The sequence below is a fragment of the Stegastes partitus genome, unplaced genomic scaffold (assembly GCF_000690725.1).
Source record: "Stegastes partitus isolate 25-593 unplaced genomic scaffold, Stegastes_partitus-1.0.2 Scaffold1135, whole genome shotgun sequence".
NCBI classification, from domain to species: domain Eukaryota; kingdom Metazoa; phylum Chordata; class Actinopteri; family Pomacentridae; genus Stegastes; species Stegastes partitus.
This window is the reverse complement of record NW_007578866.1, coordinates 128,369-144,573: the sequence shown is the minus strand read 5'-3', so window position 1 is coordinate 144,573 and position 16,205 is coordinate 128,369. Positions and strand designations below refer to the sequence as shown.

At 42.3% G+C, this 16,205-nt stretch overlaps 1 protein-coding gene across 1 annotated transcript in view; it reads right to left on the bottom strand.

Moving 5' to 3' along the window:
* wnt5b (wingless-type MMTV integration site family, member 5b) overlaps window positions 1–16,205 on the bottom strand; it is a 112,928-nt gene that overhangs the window by 56,493 nt on the left and 40,230 nt on the right. The gene's annotated exons all lie outside the window — the stretch shown is intronic.

Sequence of the window (16,205 nt, the reverse complement as noted above, 5' to 3'; positions counted from 1 at the left end):
GATTTACCAAACGGGAGAAGCATGAACTCAGTCACTGATGAAACCAGCCTTCGCATTTCCATAATCAGCTTCTTTGTGTCTACAAACAAAATAAACTTTAGATGCGAGGAAAGGAACGAGGTGGATAAGAAAATTAGGCAGTGACATATATGATTACAGCCTTTACTGTGTGGAAGAGAAAAGACGGAGATAATTAGAGTGTTTGTGCGAGAAAGAGATTTTAAAAAGAGACAAATAGAGAAATAGAGTGAGAAAGAGACATGGGAGGTGGAGTGAGAGAAGATAAAGAGAGAAACTGAGTGTAGAATACAAAGAGGGGTTGTGTGTGTGTGTGTGTGTGTGTGTGTGTACACCAGGTGTGTATCTGCCGTCCCCAAGGTCCTTCTAGCTGTCTTCTCCTATTGATTAGTTCATATTGATCTGGTCTGGCACGTACACTCTGACACACACACACACACACACACACACACACACACACACACACACACACACACACACACACACACACACAGCATGGTTCACTTGATTTAGCCAGGCTTTGACACAGGGGACATGAGGGTACATTGTTAACACACATGCAAGCATGCACACACATCCACACGCACAAACACAACCCTTCTATCATCTGGCCTCTTAAAAGGACAACCATCTTCTCTATGACACGCACACATGTGCACGCTCGCCAAACAGCAAACACTCACTCAGCCTGTTTGCTTGTGTGCATTGGTTGTCTGGCAAACAGGCAGCAGAAACAATGAGCATGTAGGAGACAGACTGTCAGTGAAAAACTCAAGGTCTTGTACAAACCTGATAAATCTTGTGCTTCTGTTTTTCGAAAAATTGTTTGATTCTGCTTCAAATGCCGTATGTACCACCGTGCATATTAGATGTCACAGAGATTAGTTAGTAGGCCAGACGTGGTAGCGGCTAACCCTAACTTTGCAGCTGCTGTAATTTAGATTTTCACGTTGGTTTACATCGGTGTTGCTGCAATGATTGTGTTTTTATACGCACCAGCATCTAACCCACCTAAGAGATTTATCCCAGTTTTGAGGCTATTTGGGATGAGAAATCTGTTTTTTATATCTCTGTATACATGATAAAGACTAGCATTCTGGATACTGGTTCGTATAGCAAACGCTGCATGTGCCCCTTTTCAGCAAATTAAAGAAAATGTAACACGTTCCCAGAATGTGTCTTTCAATTTTTCAGCTCAAAATACTGCAAAGATGGTTCATTTCACAATGACTGTATGGCCTTGAGTTTTAGCCCTGTTCTAAACAGGCTGTTTGGACCTGAGCTGCTGCTGCACCCCTTCAGGAAGAAGACTCTCTCTGTGCATCTGTGATTGGCAGCAAAACATTGGAGCTAAACAGTTAACCACATGGCAGCTGACATAGAAGTAACGAGTGTGTGAGACCAGAACTTTGCAACTTTCACTTTGAGCAATCATACACTGATATTTACATGGAAAATCAGTGTATTCACAGTGAAGCTGTTGATTTAAATATTTTTGGTAAATTTGTCAGACAACAAAGCAGTTATAAAATCTGCATTTTAGCTGTGCAGACCAGCAGATTAGTAAAATCTCATAAGTGACTGTAGGTGAACATGTACAGCAGTCTCAATGGGCTACGCTTCTGTTGTCTGACAACTGAAACAGAAAAACATGTAAATAAGAATAGTTCCATTGGGAATTAGGCTGCATTGAAATGCAGTTTATGTGAGCACAGAGAGCAGGAAAGAAGCAAACAGATGCAAACACTAGCAGAGTTTAGGCTGCATTGGAGCACAACAGGCACCATAATAACCCACCCAATCAGTCAGCTATTGAAAGGAGGCTTATAGCAGGTTTAGCACTTTTAAGTGCAACATCGTGATGTGGATTTCACTTATCCATCCTATCCATCCATTGTCACCAGTGGAGGATGAGAGTGAGGAATATAAAACATAGCCTCCATTTTGGCCAGGGTTCATGCTGTTACTGCCACCACATGGGACCATGGAGTGGTGGATGAAGACACCCAGCTGTGGCTGCTGGTATAGGGTCACCATGATGGAGTTCAGTGACCCCGAGTGGAAAGAAAATTTCTGCATGAGTGGAACATCATTTTACTGGCTGTGTGACACATTTGAACCGTTCATCAGGCCGGAAGAAACACCGGTATGAGCACCAGGTCTGATGTTGACGAGATCAGCTGTAATCGGGTACGAACAGGGCCGTTGTGGGGAATGTTGCTTGGTTTTTAATCAGCTTGGGGTACACAGACGCACAGTCAAAACAACTGCATAAGGAAGACATATTTTGTGCCTCTGTTAAGTCACTTTGCTGAAGCTGCGGTCACCGGTTTCTTTTGGAGTATTCCAGCGAGAAAAATCAGGTTTCTGAAATCAGGATATGACGTTTAACTGTGCAAACACAAAAATGGAGTACTTCAAAAACCAGATCACAACAGGATATCCAACTAAATACAGTCAATTGCTTCTTTTCGGGCAACAAGAAGTTTGTCTTGCACTTTGTGGTTAAAGCTGTAAAAGGCTGTATTTTAGCCCAAACCATGATCTATACCTAAACCAAGTAGTTTTGATGCCTAAACGTAACCACACACAACGTGAAAACAAAACTTATGTCACAAAATGAAATGCAACTACGTAGAGGTCCAATGTAGAAGACAAACCTCAGTCTCCTTGGATGAAGGTCCTGTGACTTATAGCCCCATCAAACCTCGTTATGACTCTCTGAAAAAACTCCTATATGTCTGTCAGTGTTAAACATTGGCAAGTGAGAATGGGTACAACAAACTCACATTGATTTATCACTGAATTCTGCAGTTCTATTCAGCTACATGTAGTTTTACTACAACCTTTAGTCCATCATTTTATTTTCTGTCCCACAATCTCACCGTTTTGATTCATTCTTTCTGCTCTTGTCAGTGCCAATTTCTGCCTATTAATCAGCAAGCAGACCGAATTAGTGATCTGCTGATGATTACAGCATTTAGAAAAGCACAAAAAGAATGATTATTGAGCTGTCATGTTCATCAAGTGGCTCCAAACAGGACTCCACATCAATACTAATGTTGCTCAGTTGACATGCCAGGTGTTTGCTAACACGTCATCCATAACCTATGTCAGTGTCGCTGCCCTCAGATGGCCACAAAATCAGTTACTGCAGGTTTAATGTCATTATTCTGCATTTTCATGAGACATTTTTGCTGCGTGATATCCGGATGACAAAACAGACTCACAAAACAGTTTCATCAAGCCGAGTCAGCTGCCGCAGCAGTAGCCTAAAGGCAGCAGCTGAAAGTAGCAGGTTTGTGACTGGAGGGTCAACTGTGCCGGTCCTTAGGCTTGCTGGGGAAGTGCAGGTGAGGTGAATTAGTAATGGTCTCCTCTTTTTAAAATGAAAAGAGAAGGAGAAGAAAAAAAAAAACAACATACAGTCAAGTGAAGGTGCCCTTGAGCAAAACATCTCACCTCCAACTGCTCCTGAGCTGCTTAGTGGCATCTGCAGAGGAGTGTGTTTGTTCAGGGCAGATCCCAGAGTGACTGTGTGAAGGTGAAGCCGGCTGATAAAGAAGTACGCAGCCTATACTTGTTTTGTCTGCGTTTACGTCGATAGCGAATAACGTGGAAAAGGTGAAAACACGATAAAAACAATCGCACACTCCGCTCGTCAACAACCCGCTAATGAGGGGGTTTGCTTGTCGTGACCAGAATGATGCATGATGGGACCTGATGGCAGGCGCTACGACACATATCAATATGTATACACAACGCACACACACACACACAGATACACTCTCACATCTTTTTTTATTTGTCCTTCATCCAGCCTCTCTGCTAGACTTTCCTTTTTTCCCTCTTTGTCTCTGAATCAGAAGAAACGTCACTGTCTGTCTCTGCCTTTAGTCTTTTGTGTGCACGCAGACACGCACACACAAATACAGTACGTGCACAGATACACAAACACCTGCACTCACAGAGACACACACACACACGCACACACACATACATAGCCTGGCTTCTGCTGCTGTGATGGCTCTGAGCTGTCAAAACATCCTTGCTTTCCTTCCCTCTCTCACCAAAGCAGCTTGACTGAGCTTGTCTATGCAGGTTCACAGAGACTGCTGTCTATCCACCCTCATTCTTTCTTTCCTTCTCCCTTTTCACTCTCTCGTCTACATTTGTGTTTCTTAGCGTCTTGATTTTGCTTTCCAACTGTGCTGTACACCATTGTTCTACTGTATCATTTATACGTGTGAATGAAATGTAATACATAGCTGTTAATAATAGTTTGTGCTGGCTCCAAACCTCCCAAGGTCTTTACACAGGTTTCTTATTAAAAGAGTAATGTTCTGTCCAAACTGAAAAGCTTCAATAACATAAAAGCAGCACAATGTCATCTTCCTCATTTTGCTGTACAAAAAAACCGAGCCAACATGTGGGATCGACAAAACCCGGTCACTCTGTTGAGACTCAGACTACGATTGCACTAAGCTGGTTTAAGGGTAAAGCCTGCGATTCTAGTCCAATACAATTTTTGTCAGATTCATTGAGTATCTCTTCATGATTTGCTGAAAGAAAAATCAGGCGTTCGCTCCGTAAATGGGAATGAAACAGAGTGGCTTAGACTCATCCACATAATACTGTCCCAGGGTGAAAGGGAGAAGAACTGAAGATGGGGAAAAAAAGAGTCCAGTGGCAGCAAAAGTTACTGTAAATCTGGCACATGCTATTTAAATATGCTAACTAGCTATATACCAACAAAATCAGAATCACAGACGCCACCTTTAGGCCCCTAGAATACTCAAAAAGGATGAACATGTGTTGCTTTTATACTAGACATGTCCGCTGATGTGCTTTCACCCTGTATGGTCCACTTGATCATACATTGGTTATAAATCAGCAGATCTTAACTAGAATGGGTCCTTGTACAACCAGTGGGAAAGCTGTTTGTATTCTTGGCACTAAGTAACTAACTAACAGGTTTCTGGTAGGTGTTTGATTCTGCCAGAGATGCCTCTTGTCTCTGATCCTATTGTTGATATTCATGGACAGGATCACAAGGCGCAGCTGGGGTGAGACGGTGTCCGGTTTGAAAACCTCAGAGCTGCATCTGCTTTTTGCAGATGACGCTGTTCTGTTCTTTTCAACAGGCTTTACCCTTCATTGCACACTGGGGCAGATTGTGGCCAGGTGTGAAGCTGTTGGGATGAGAGTCCGCACCTCCAGGTCTGAGACTTTGGTTCTCTGCTCCTTCTGGGTTGGGATAAGGTGCTACCCCAAATGAAAGAGTGTAAGTATCACAGGATCTTGTTCGCAAGTAGCAGAAAAATGGAACATGAATAGGACAGACACATCGATGCAGCATGAGGAGTAGGACAGGTTTTGTACTGGATGGTTCCCAATTTACCATTTAATCTATGTTCCAGTCCTCACCTATGGTCATGAGCTCTGGGTAGTGACTGAAAGAATGAGATCGTGGATCCAAGGGGACATTATGAGTTTCCTCTGTAGGGTGACTTGGCTCAACCTTAGAGAGAATGTGAGGTGTTCAGACATTCAGAGGGAGCTCGGAGTTGCTGCCCCTTCCAACGGATCCAGCTGAAGTGTTTTGGGTATCTGGAGGAATTACATATTTCATCTGGCCTGGGAACACCTTTGGATCCCCTAGAGAAGCTGGAAAACATTGCTGGCAGAGGGACATCTGGAATGACCTGTTAACATGCTTCTACCACAATACCCTCCTGGGTAAGTGGAGGGAACTAGATAGATGGATGGAAGTGTGATTTGAGGTAGATGTGAAAACATCAGTGTTTGTAGATTGTGTTTGCAAACCTGTATATCACTGAAATGATGAAACTATCCTAATAATTAGTTGTTTTTGTTTACATTTTTTTTATTGTTGTAAGTACAGATCTCTGATTTGATTGCAGCATATAAATGCTACCAGTTTATATTAATCCTGTACTGAGTCCACTGATCAAACACTGTTTTATGCTAGAAGAAGTCACCTGACAACGTTGCTGTGATTAAATGAAAACACCTGTGTTGAGTCATTGCCCATAATGACATTCAGAATGAACTCCCTCTGAGGCGGCTGGTTTCTGTTCACCTCCAGACTCTGTCTGAGCAAGTCTTGTCTTAGAGAAACCTTTTCTTTTCTTGACTTGAAGGCATAATCTGAGCGGAAAAGGTGTTTTCAAACGCAGCCACCTTGTTGTAGGGGTTACAGACATCTGTGGTGCCATCACAACCTATGTCACTTTATGTGTCAGAGCTGCACTATTTTTAAGCCTATCACGCTTATTAAAAATAAATGCGGTGCCCATCCAGCTCATAACACACCCATGACCTACAGCTAGCACAGAGCATGTGGGTGAACTTACCCTACATGGAAACACAACATTAACAGTTCAAGAGCACAAAATAGGTCATTTTTCTTCTAAAACATGTCTTCCTGGTAAAATATATTTCTGTCCTCTCTCCTGGTCCGATCTGCTTCTCTTTCTTTTCTCACTCTCTCCTAGTTTCACACACACACACACACACACACACACACACACACACACACACACACACACAGAGGCGAGAGTGCTGTGTGTTTGGCCTGCAGGGTGTGCACAGCAGGGAGGAATCAACCGTATGGCAGACATGAGGACGGAGCCAAATCTGGCTTGTACACATGGTGTGTGGCCGTGTTGCCCTGTGTGTTCTGTGTGTGTGTGTTTAGCTGAAGGCAGCCTGCACTTAAATATATATCAGGGGCAACGGTTGCCTAAAGGTGAAAGCTGTGTGGTTTTCACTGGAAGGCTGCCGAGTGAATGAATGAAAACCACTCTCTGCTGCCTCGCCAAGCTTCTGTCACTGTGTCCTTGAGCAAGGCACTTAAGCTGCCACTGTTGCATAAGAGCATCGACGTGAACGGAGGAGGAATAATAAATGTGAAGCCGAGCAATGCCAAGCAGGAGCACATATTCTCTTCTGTTTACTACTGGCCAGAATGTATGTATTTTTTACTTTTGCAATCTGTGTAGCTGATTGCATTTTACTCACTGAGATGTTGGAACATGGGGGGAAAAAAAACCACTGTTCAAGAAGCACACGGTGATCAGAGAACAAACCAGCAGATAGTTTAGCCAGATTATCTAAACCACTTCATTCAGATTAAACTGAGAGCACCCCAAATGTTAATATTCACTATTATTAATCTCTCAGGAAAGTCACGAGTTGTTTCATAAACTGTGGACACATATTGCACAGAATTCCTTTATCCTTCTAGTATCTGTCTTAACCCCCCGAACCCCAAGACGCTTTTGAGCGTTTTTTTTGCGTCTGTTACGTTTTTACTTCCAGTGGGCACATTTTTCACTGCAATAGAAAGTTCTGCACCTCTATGTAAACAATACAACCATGACTAGAAGTAGAGCGATCTCTAAAATGTCGCTTACGCAGTATGATAGTTATAATGTCTTAAATTAAGAAAAACAAACAAAACAACAACAAAAAAACCCAAAACAATAAAACCACTGCCTGCAGTTCAGCCCAGTTCAGTCAAAGGGTCCCTGAATTTGTTTATATCACTGTCAGTCACAGATAAGTCACTGATGGCCTTCCGGTTGTGTCGAGGAACACAAACATTTTTGTTTTTGACAGCATCTTTTTTAAGCAAACACTGTATTTTTTGACATTTTTTTAAAATGAGACATGCAGAATAAAGTGATTTTAATTAAATATCTTTATTTTAAGCTTGAAAAGTTCAATATGGAACAGCACATCTCAGTTGAGTAGTTAAGGCAACGATAGAAAGTTGAAAATCTTCCAATATCCAATGATTGTTTCAGTTTTAACAGTTTTTGGCTCTGATTAATGATGTAATTTTGGCAAACTTTTCAATACAACATGGACCTCTGGGGGTTTAAGAGTTAAAGCTTGCAATTACAGTAAGATCTGAGCTGTAATAGGCCATGTAATGTGAGAAAAGCATGTAACTATTCTTATACAAGCCCCAATTTCATTGATGCTGTGAATTTAATTATAAAAATGTAAAAACACACGGCCTAGCATTAGCATTGGTCTGTATTCATAAAGCTTCCTATATCATATACACTGTCTCTGTTGTCCATGTAAGCGTGTAAAGTGTCAAAATGTCCCTCATAAAGCATGGGAAAAGCGAGTGTTTCTGCATGCGTGTCCATGTCCGTGTCAATATATGCTGCCTGGAGGAAAATATGCATGTAATTTAATTGTATGTGCGTGTGTGTGTCTGTGTTGTACACTGTGTTTGCTGCCAGCATGCAAACACAGCGCATGTGTGTGAGAGCGTCTTGGCTCGTGGTGGTTTTGTCAGTGCATGAAAATCATTTATTCATGTTTCACTCATTCTGTGTGTGTGTGTGTGTGTGTGTGTGTGTTGCATACAGAGTCATTTGTGTCTTGCATGCATGCTCTAATAGATGCTCTTTGCTTACATGTGTAGCTAAAGGTTAGGCTATCATGACTGTATTCCTGAATGCTGAATGGCCTTATTATGTGCCGCTAACTCGTCTCTTTCTTTTTCCTTTTTCACCCTTAATCCTTTCGCCTTTGCTACATCCCCTCTCTCCCACTTCCCTAAATAGCCACCAAAATCTTGTGTGTATGTGTGTGTGTGTAGCGTGGCTTTAAAAAATGCATATATTCTATAAGAGGGAGGAGGAAACAGAGCGTGGTGAAAAGAAAAATACAGCCTCTGTGTGTGTTGTGTCAGTTGACTTGACATCTGATCTTGCTGAGTATGGTAAAGAAGAAAGTGCTGAAAGTACTCTGTGTGGGGGGGATCCTGTGTGCGTCTGCGTTCCAGCGCATATGTGTGTGCGGGCGTTTCGTGGCGTGTACGTGTCCTCGTTTCTGTGTGGGTGGTGAGAGGAGGGAGTAAGGGAATAGGGTGTGTGTGAGTGCATTTAGTTTAAGTGTCAGCATGCCTCCGTGGATGTGTGTGTGTGTGTGTGTGTGTGTGTGTGGCGAGCGGCAAGAAAAGACGGGGGAGTTGTTTGGTGAAAGAGGAGCTGAGAGATGGATGGCAGGGAGGGTGATGAGGGAGGAAGAACGGCGTGGAAGAGCAAAGGGTGGGGAGAAAGTTTTGAAGAGAGAGTGATGGGAAAAGAAAAGATGGATGAAGGATGTTGTAACAGAGAGAGTCACTTCGAAGTCTGTTATTCTTATTCCAATTTATGTTTCAGAGCGCTCCACTACGGTCTAAATGTTATATGAGCTCTGTATGTTATGAATGAATGTTACATCAAAAACTCTTTCCTTCCTCCTCTGTCTTTGTGTCTTTGGAAGAAAAAAAACCATCCCTCCAGAGCCTTCCTGACAAATGGACCAGTTTGATCACCCTCACATATGCACACATACACTTTACATGCGACTGAGAGCTTCTCCAGACTTTATGTACGAGCAGCAAAAGTCATTGTACCTCTTTCTTCATTCTGTGTCCTTGTGTGTATTCTGTTTCCTTGTTGTATGGTTACATCAACAGGGAAGTGTCTTGCTGAAGGAAATCTATCAATATTTCATTCCAAAACCTCTGAAAATGCAAGCAAAAAATAAATAAATAAATAAATAAAAAAGGCAACGGGAGGAGAATTCTGGCTCTAACGACTGAGTTGTAACAGCTGGATACAGATCTGGTGCCCGAAAGCAAAGTTGGGGAAACAGAGACACAGCAAAACTGGCTTTACTTTGTCAAAGGGCAAGTTTTTTGGTCATCTAAAGGAGGTAAGATCAGGATACAAATGCAGGAGGTTAAGACACACAGGAATCAGGGTGAGCAATGGGTCAATGAAAACAGGTACCCGCAGGCAGGACAGCACTAAAGTACAAACACAAAGGCAACGCTGCAGCTGGCAGTATGGCTCTTTTCCTCTCCAAGAAAATGTCCTTCATTTGGAACCCAGTTCTTGCTTTAGTTCTTAGGTCACAGTGTCTGCATCCTAAAAAGTCCCTTCTCCCAAGTTACCTGCAAATCGTTGAGGAACTGCCAGTGTGCAGTTTGGAGTGCTGAACTTTACTAAAAGGCTAAATATAAGGCTGACAAAGTTGAATGCAGCATTTATTTAGATTGTAGGCAAAACTGTAACAGACGGGATGGAGATATCTGGTCAGGAATAGGACATTTAAACCACATCTGGTCTAATAAAAGAGCAAGAAAAGAGAACGTCAAACAAGCGGAAGGAAGATCCATGCATCATATATACACCAATTAATCCTCACTACGATCACGGCGGGCTGGAGTCTATCCCAGCCAACTCTGGGCGAAGGCAGAGGACACCCTGGACAGGTCGCCAGTCTATCACAGGGCAACACATAGAAACAAACAAGCACACTCACATTCACACAAGAGAGCAATTTAGAATCACCAATTAACCTCAACATGTTTTTGGACTGTGGGAGGAAGCCGGAGAACCCAGAGAGAACCCATGGTGCACGGGGAGAACATGTAACCTCCACACAGAAAGATCCTAACCAGGACGTGAACCAGGGATGTTCTAGCTGCCAGGCGCCGGTACTAAACACTGATCCACTGTGCAGCCCCAGAAAGAACATAACTTTCTACATTTTTTTGAGTGCATTTCTGTATTTAAGTAGACTTTTGCTACAATAAATTCTGAAATTCTCTTTCTGCCTCTGCATGTCTGTACTCTCCTCCACCTAGTAAAACATTAAAGTGTTGCACAACTTTAAATTACCAAGAAAAATACACTGCATCTAAAAAAAAGCTGTTGGTTATCAATACTTCATGAGTGTAATTTGTCTAATCTTACCAGTAGAGCTGCACTCAACCAAAGAAAACCTTGGTCGCCGGAAATTGTACCTACGCTAGACTGGTTTATCTAAACGTTATCTTTAGATTAACTAAACTGGCCACGGTGCACTGTACCTGCTAGCCTTATTAGATTAAACTAATAACAAATAAACGTTTAAAAAACTAGTATTTGCAGCACAATACATAATCTGAACCTGGTTTGGACCTGAGTCTGAGTAAACATTCGGTAAACTCTAAATAAGTTAGACATGGTGGCCTCTGTTGGGTTGTACAAGTTCAAAGTTGTGAAAGGTAATCTCTTCCTCCAGCTGCTAAAAATAATAGCTCAATCCTGAACACCAGTGCGGTGGCACTTTGCACTGTTTTGCAGAGCTAGATGATTCTGCAGCACACAATGGTCTGGGTTATCATTCTGCTCTACCTCAACAAATGCTCTGGCTTGTTTGAATTTTTTGAAAAAACAATCACAGTCATATGAGGTAGAGCTATGTGGAATATGAAGCGATGGTGTTTCCTCAAAATAATGACTTGGCTTTGGTGGAACATTTGCTATGGGAGGCCATCGCTATCATTAACAAGGTTGTTTTTAAAACAGTGTAGCAGAAAGGGAAGAAAAATCTACATCCAGAGGAGTCAGACTATTCTATGTATATACGTTATTTAACCCTATCCAGTACTTTCATGTTGCCATACGTAGAAGGTCTTTCAGGGTTCATTGAACCCCAATAAAGAATATCCATCCATTATCTATACACTGCTTCATCCTCATTAGGGTCGTGGGGGGCTGGAGTCTATCCCAGCTGACTTAGGGTGAAGGCAGGGGACACCCTGGACAGGTCACCAGTCTATCACAGGGCAACACACAGAAACAAACAAGCACACTCACATTCACACCTACGGACAATTTAGAATCACCAATTAACCTCAACGTGTTTTTGGACTGTGTGGGAGGAAGTTGGAGAACCCGGAGAGAATCCACGCTGCACGGGGAGAACATGTAAATTCCACACAGAAAGATTCTGGTGCCCCCACCGGGACGTGAACCGGCGACCTTCTTGCTGCGAGGCAACAGTCAATAAAGAATATGTGCAAAATATTTGTTGGAATTCAATATAGACTTTCATACTATGTTCAATACATTTTCTGATAAGTTGATGTATTTTTGGTTCCAAATGCATGAAAAATGTCCCTCTTTTTATATAAAAAACAAAAAAAAATCTTCAAAAATAAAAAAACAATACCTGTCACCTAGACCAAATGGCCTGTGGTCCAAAAGACCACAAAAGCCCTCAATAGGGTTAAATGTGGTGGTAATCACTAATCATCTGATGCAAAATTAGGTCAAAACTACAAATGTGTTTCTGGGTCAACCAGAAAGATGTCATTAACGGATGTCATCCAGCTACAGCGCTTTCATGTTTTGAAGGTTTTACTGAAAAACAACCAAACCAAAAACAAAACCCAGGTGTGGTCCATTTTCTGCATTAAAACTCATTAAATGTGGTCGTGGACAGTTTGAGGTAAATCTGTTTTTTTAGAAGGCGCTCTATGCTAATCCTGGGTGACCCCGGAGGCCACTAAATAACCTACATTGCACACTAGGGTTTGATGGATACTGAGTGTTGTAGGAATTCCTTCTTCATTCACTCTTTTCTTTCCTCTCTCTCCTGAAGAAAGACGTGAAAAAAAAAAGAGACCGGCGAGCCCTGATGTGTGTTCCAGAGATGAAAGTATGTTAATACATCCGCCGAACATCCCGTCGTCTGTGTTACTATGGTGCTGACACAGGACTTCAATTAAAGCTAAGACTCAATGGCCGCACACACAAACGGCCACTGTGCAGACAGGCTTATTGATTTTTGTGGTAACACTGTCCTGTCACCACATACAGTGCTACTCTACCTCGGTGACCCCCTTTCTCCCCCGCCTCCCCCCCTCATACATTTGTATATGTGACACTTCTCACCTCCCCCTCACCTCTTCCTTCCTACGTTACTATCTTGTCCCTTCTCTTATCCTGTTGCTTATATCTTCTCTGTTTCTTCCTCCTTTCAGCTCCTTCTATTCATCCATTTTCCCTCCCTTTCTTGCCTCCATCCCTTCTTCCTCTTTCCTCCTGGTTGGGATGAGGAGTTTGGAGATACGGCAAACAGTTTTGACATTACTGCACACATGCAGAAACCCACATATAACACAAACGGCTACATGCGAAGATAAAAACGGGACAAATAAGCGACTGTCTCACCAATCCCCCAGAGAGCGCAGCAAAGGAAGAAACAGAGATTTCCTGCTGTGTTGAGAAGCTCTGGCGATAGCGCTCCACGGCGATGCCAGCACGTGAACACAAACGAACACGAGGGAAAGAAAATGAGGAAAGCGCAGATATGAAGAGGAACAAAGAGAAAAAGAAAAACATCCACATGCTCCAGTTCATTCTAAAGATTAGACACGGTGACGTCCTAAAAACAACCAAATATTGTTGATTACGTGTTTTCTAACTAGCTATTTTTTTCTACTGCTGTTTGACTATAAACTCTATTATCTGTCGTGTGAATTAGGAAGCTTACTCACACTTATTTGTGTTTCTGTCACTTCAGAGGACATTACATTCATGTCCTGGAGAGTTATCCTAATATGAAACCAAGTCTAAACCTTCTCAACCACAAGCAGTTCCGGGGTGTTTTTTTTTTTGCTCCTGTCACATTTGTACCCAGTGGGCGCATTTATCACTGCAATGTAAACTCCTACACCTCCATGGAAACTGCACAGTCGTGGTTAGAAGTAGAGATACCTCAAACATGTCTTCTGTGCAGTACGACAAAGTTAGAATGTCAAAAATCATTAACAAAGAACAACAAAGCTTATTATTTAGTAAAAAAAAAATTGAAAGTGCCCACTTGTGTTACTACAACCAGAAAAAAAGGGTGACTCTCGATGCTGCGGGTATTTTACTTCTTATATTTTTAATTTGCTTCCATCCTTGTCCTCTACCTGCTATGTATATACACAGCCTAGTTCAGCCAAGAATCCCACAATTTTTGTCATGTGACTGTGAGTACAGAATTTTTACAGCATGTTGTCAGTGCAAACCATTTATGTTTTATTTTAAATGCAACGTGTAGAACAAACTGATTTTTATGAAATATCCTGATTTGAATCTTCGACTGGGTTAATTTTCCCAACACAGTCATGTTCTAGGACCATCAGAAAGTTGAAAACCTTCCTGTTTTTTTTACAGTTTCTGTGTGATAAATGGTGTAATATTGACAATTTTTATTTTTATTTTTTTTAAAAAGGTAACATGCCTTTCAAATCCACAGTTATATTTTGGAGTTAGAGGATTAAAATAGAATGATTTATTGTTTTTTGGGCCCAACACTAAAGCAGACCACCACAACATTTGTGTCGCTGCAACATGAGTAATGCACATAATAAATACTGTAAGCACACACACACACACACACACACACACACACATTTGTGTCCCTCCATGTTATTCATATTTAAAGAGTTGCTCTTTTAAGTGAACACAGCATGGCGTAGACACACACACAGACATGCAGAGAGAGGCAGACTGTCTGTCTCTGCAGGCAGGTATTCACTCAAAAAGATTAACCTCATTCACACCACTGCTTCATTTTAAGGAGCCAGTTTTTCAGTTTCAAACAGTGACTTAGTCCCATATTGGTTTCCTCATTAAAAAAAAAAGAAAGCATGAAAATGATGTAATGCAACATCAGCCGTCTTCTGCTTTCGATCGGTGCTGCTGGATGATAATAAAACCTTACAATCAGTATGCTGCAGAATAGCATCAATGGCTGGCTGTGGTAGTGATACAATCTTCTTATTTACAGGAGTGTGAATACATGATGCAAGTAAATGATCAGAGAGAATAGATCTGGTGAAAAAGCCACACATCTGGATCTACAGAGAAGAAGTGAAGGTGAAGGAAGGAGGGAATAAATTAGAGGAGTGTTTTGCAGCTCTTTATGTCTCCAGGATCTCCCTCCTCCTCCTCCTCCTCCTCCTCCTCCTCCTCTTTCTGTCCCTCTCCAGCCAGAGGAAAACTCCTCCATTCCCTACATTCCTCTCACATTCCAGCTCTGGGTTTACCTTCTCCACCTCTCTGTCTGCATCAACATCACCTCCTCCTTCGCTCTCGCCCACGGCTGTCTGTCTCGCTGTCTGTCTGTCTGTTTCCACCTCTTTTTTTCCCTGCTTCCCTCCTTCTTTCTCCTCCTGTTCTCTCTTGGGGTCTCTCCCTCTTTCTCTCCATATCACCTCCCCCCCTCCCCTCCTTCGTCTCTCCCTCCATCCCTCCCTCTCTCTTTCCCAGCATGCTCCAGTAGGCCGGTGGAGGCCTTAACCCTCCACCCCCAGCAGGGGCCCTCCAGCTCAGCCTGGCTCGCTGGCAGGCTCCCTGGCACACCTCCAGCACACACACACTCTCCTCCAGCACTCACACAGGCAGCTTTTTCCTTTTTTTAATCTGCTTGCTGTTTTCTTTTTATCAGCCTCTCCTGCTTTCAGTCTCTTCTTTGAATCACTTTTCTTAATTCCACCCAGTCTAAATTTTGTGGTCATTTAGTGCATCTTTAATTGATATCTTGGCCATGCTACTGTTATGACTGCCATCATATTGGTTTTGTGACATAATACACACATAGTACAGCATTCTGTAACAACTTACACAACACAAAATGCAGGAATTGTAACAGAGATGGTGATTAAACTTGCACAGTCACATGAGTTTGATGTTATGTCATTGGTTTTCTGTGCAGTCATCATACAGGGACAGCCACATTCAGTTTTCCTTGTCAGACATTCTGGGAATTTTTCTGCATCAGATATTCTGAACAACATGGCAGCCAGGTGGATGAATAACATTTGTGATGTGAATCCAACACCGTGGCCCTCACGGCCTCCTGATTTAACCCCGCCTGAACACAAGTGGGAGATTTTGGATGAATGTGTTATAGTCTGCCACCATCATCACCACACTAAATGGGGAAAATATATTCTGTAAGTTCTGAAACTTGGGAAATCTCAGCAGAACTGCATTTTAGAATTGAAACTCCTCCTTGCACTTTTATCCAGGAACTGGCCACACATGTGGATGTGATCAAGGTTGATACACAACTAAATGTTCACGTCCTCAGAAGCATTGCTTCTGTTATTTTGCATCGATTTGTTTGTTAAATGAAACGCATCTTGTATAATCACAGAAGTTTTAAAGTGAAAACACAGCATGTGACAACCAGTTGGATTAAGTAGAACAGTAACAGTTGCTGCAGTCTACATTAGCACTACGTGTACTTACATTTGTGGGCTACTCACAACACTTCTTCAAGCTTTGAAATGAGCACTGTGCAGCTACCCCTTAGCATCTTCT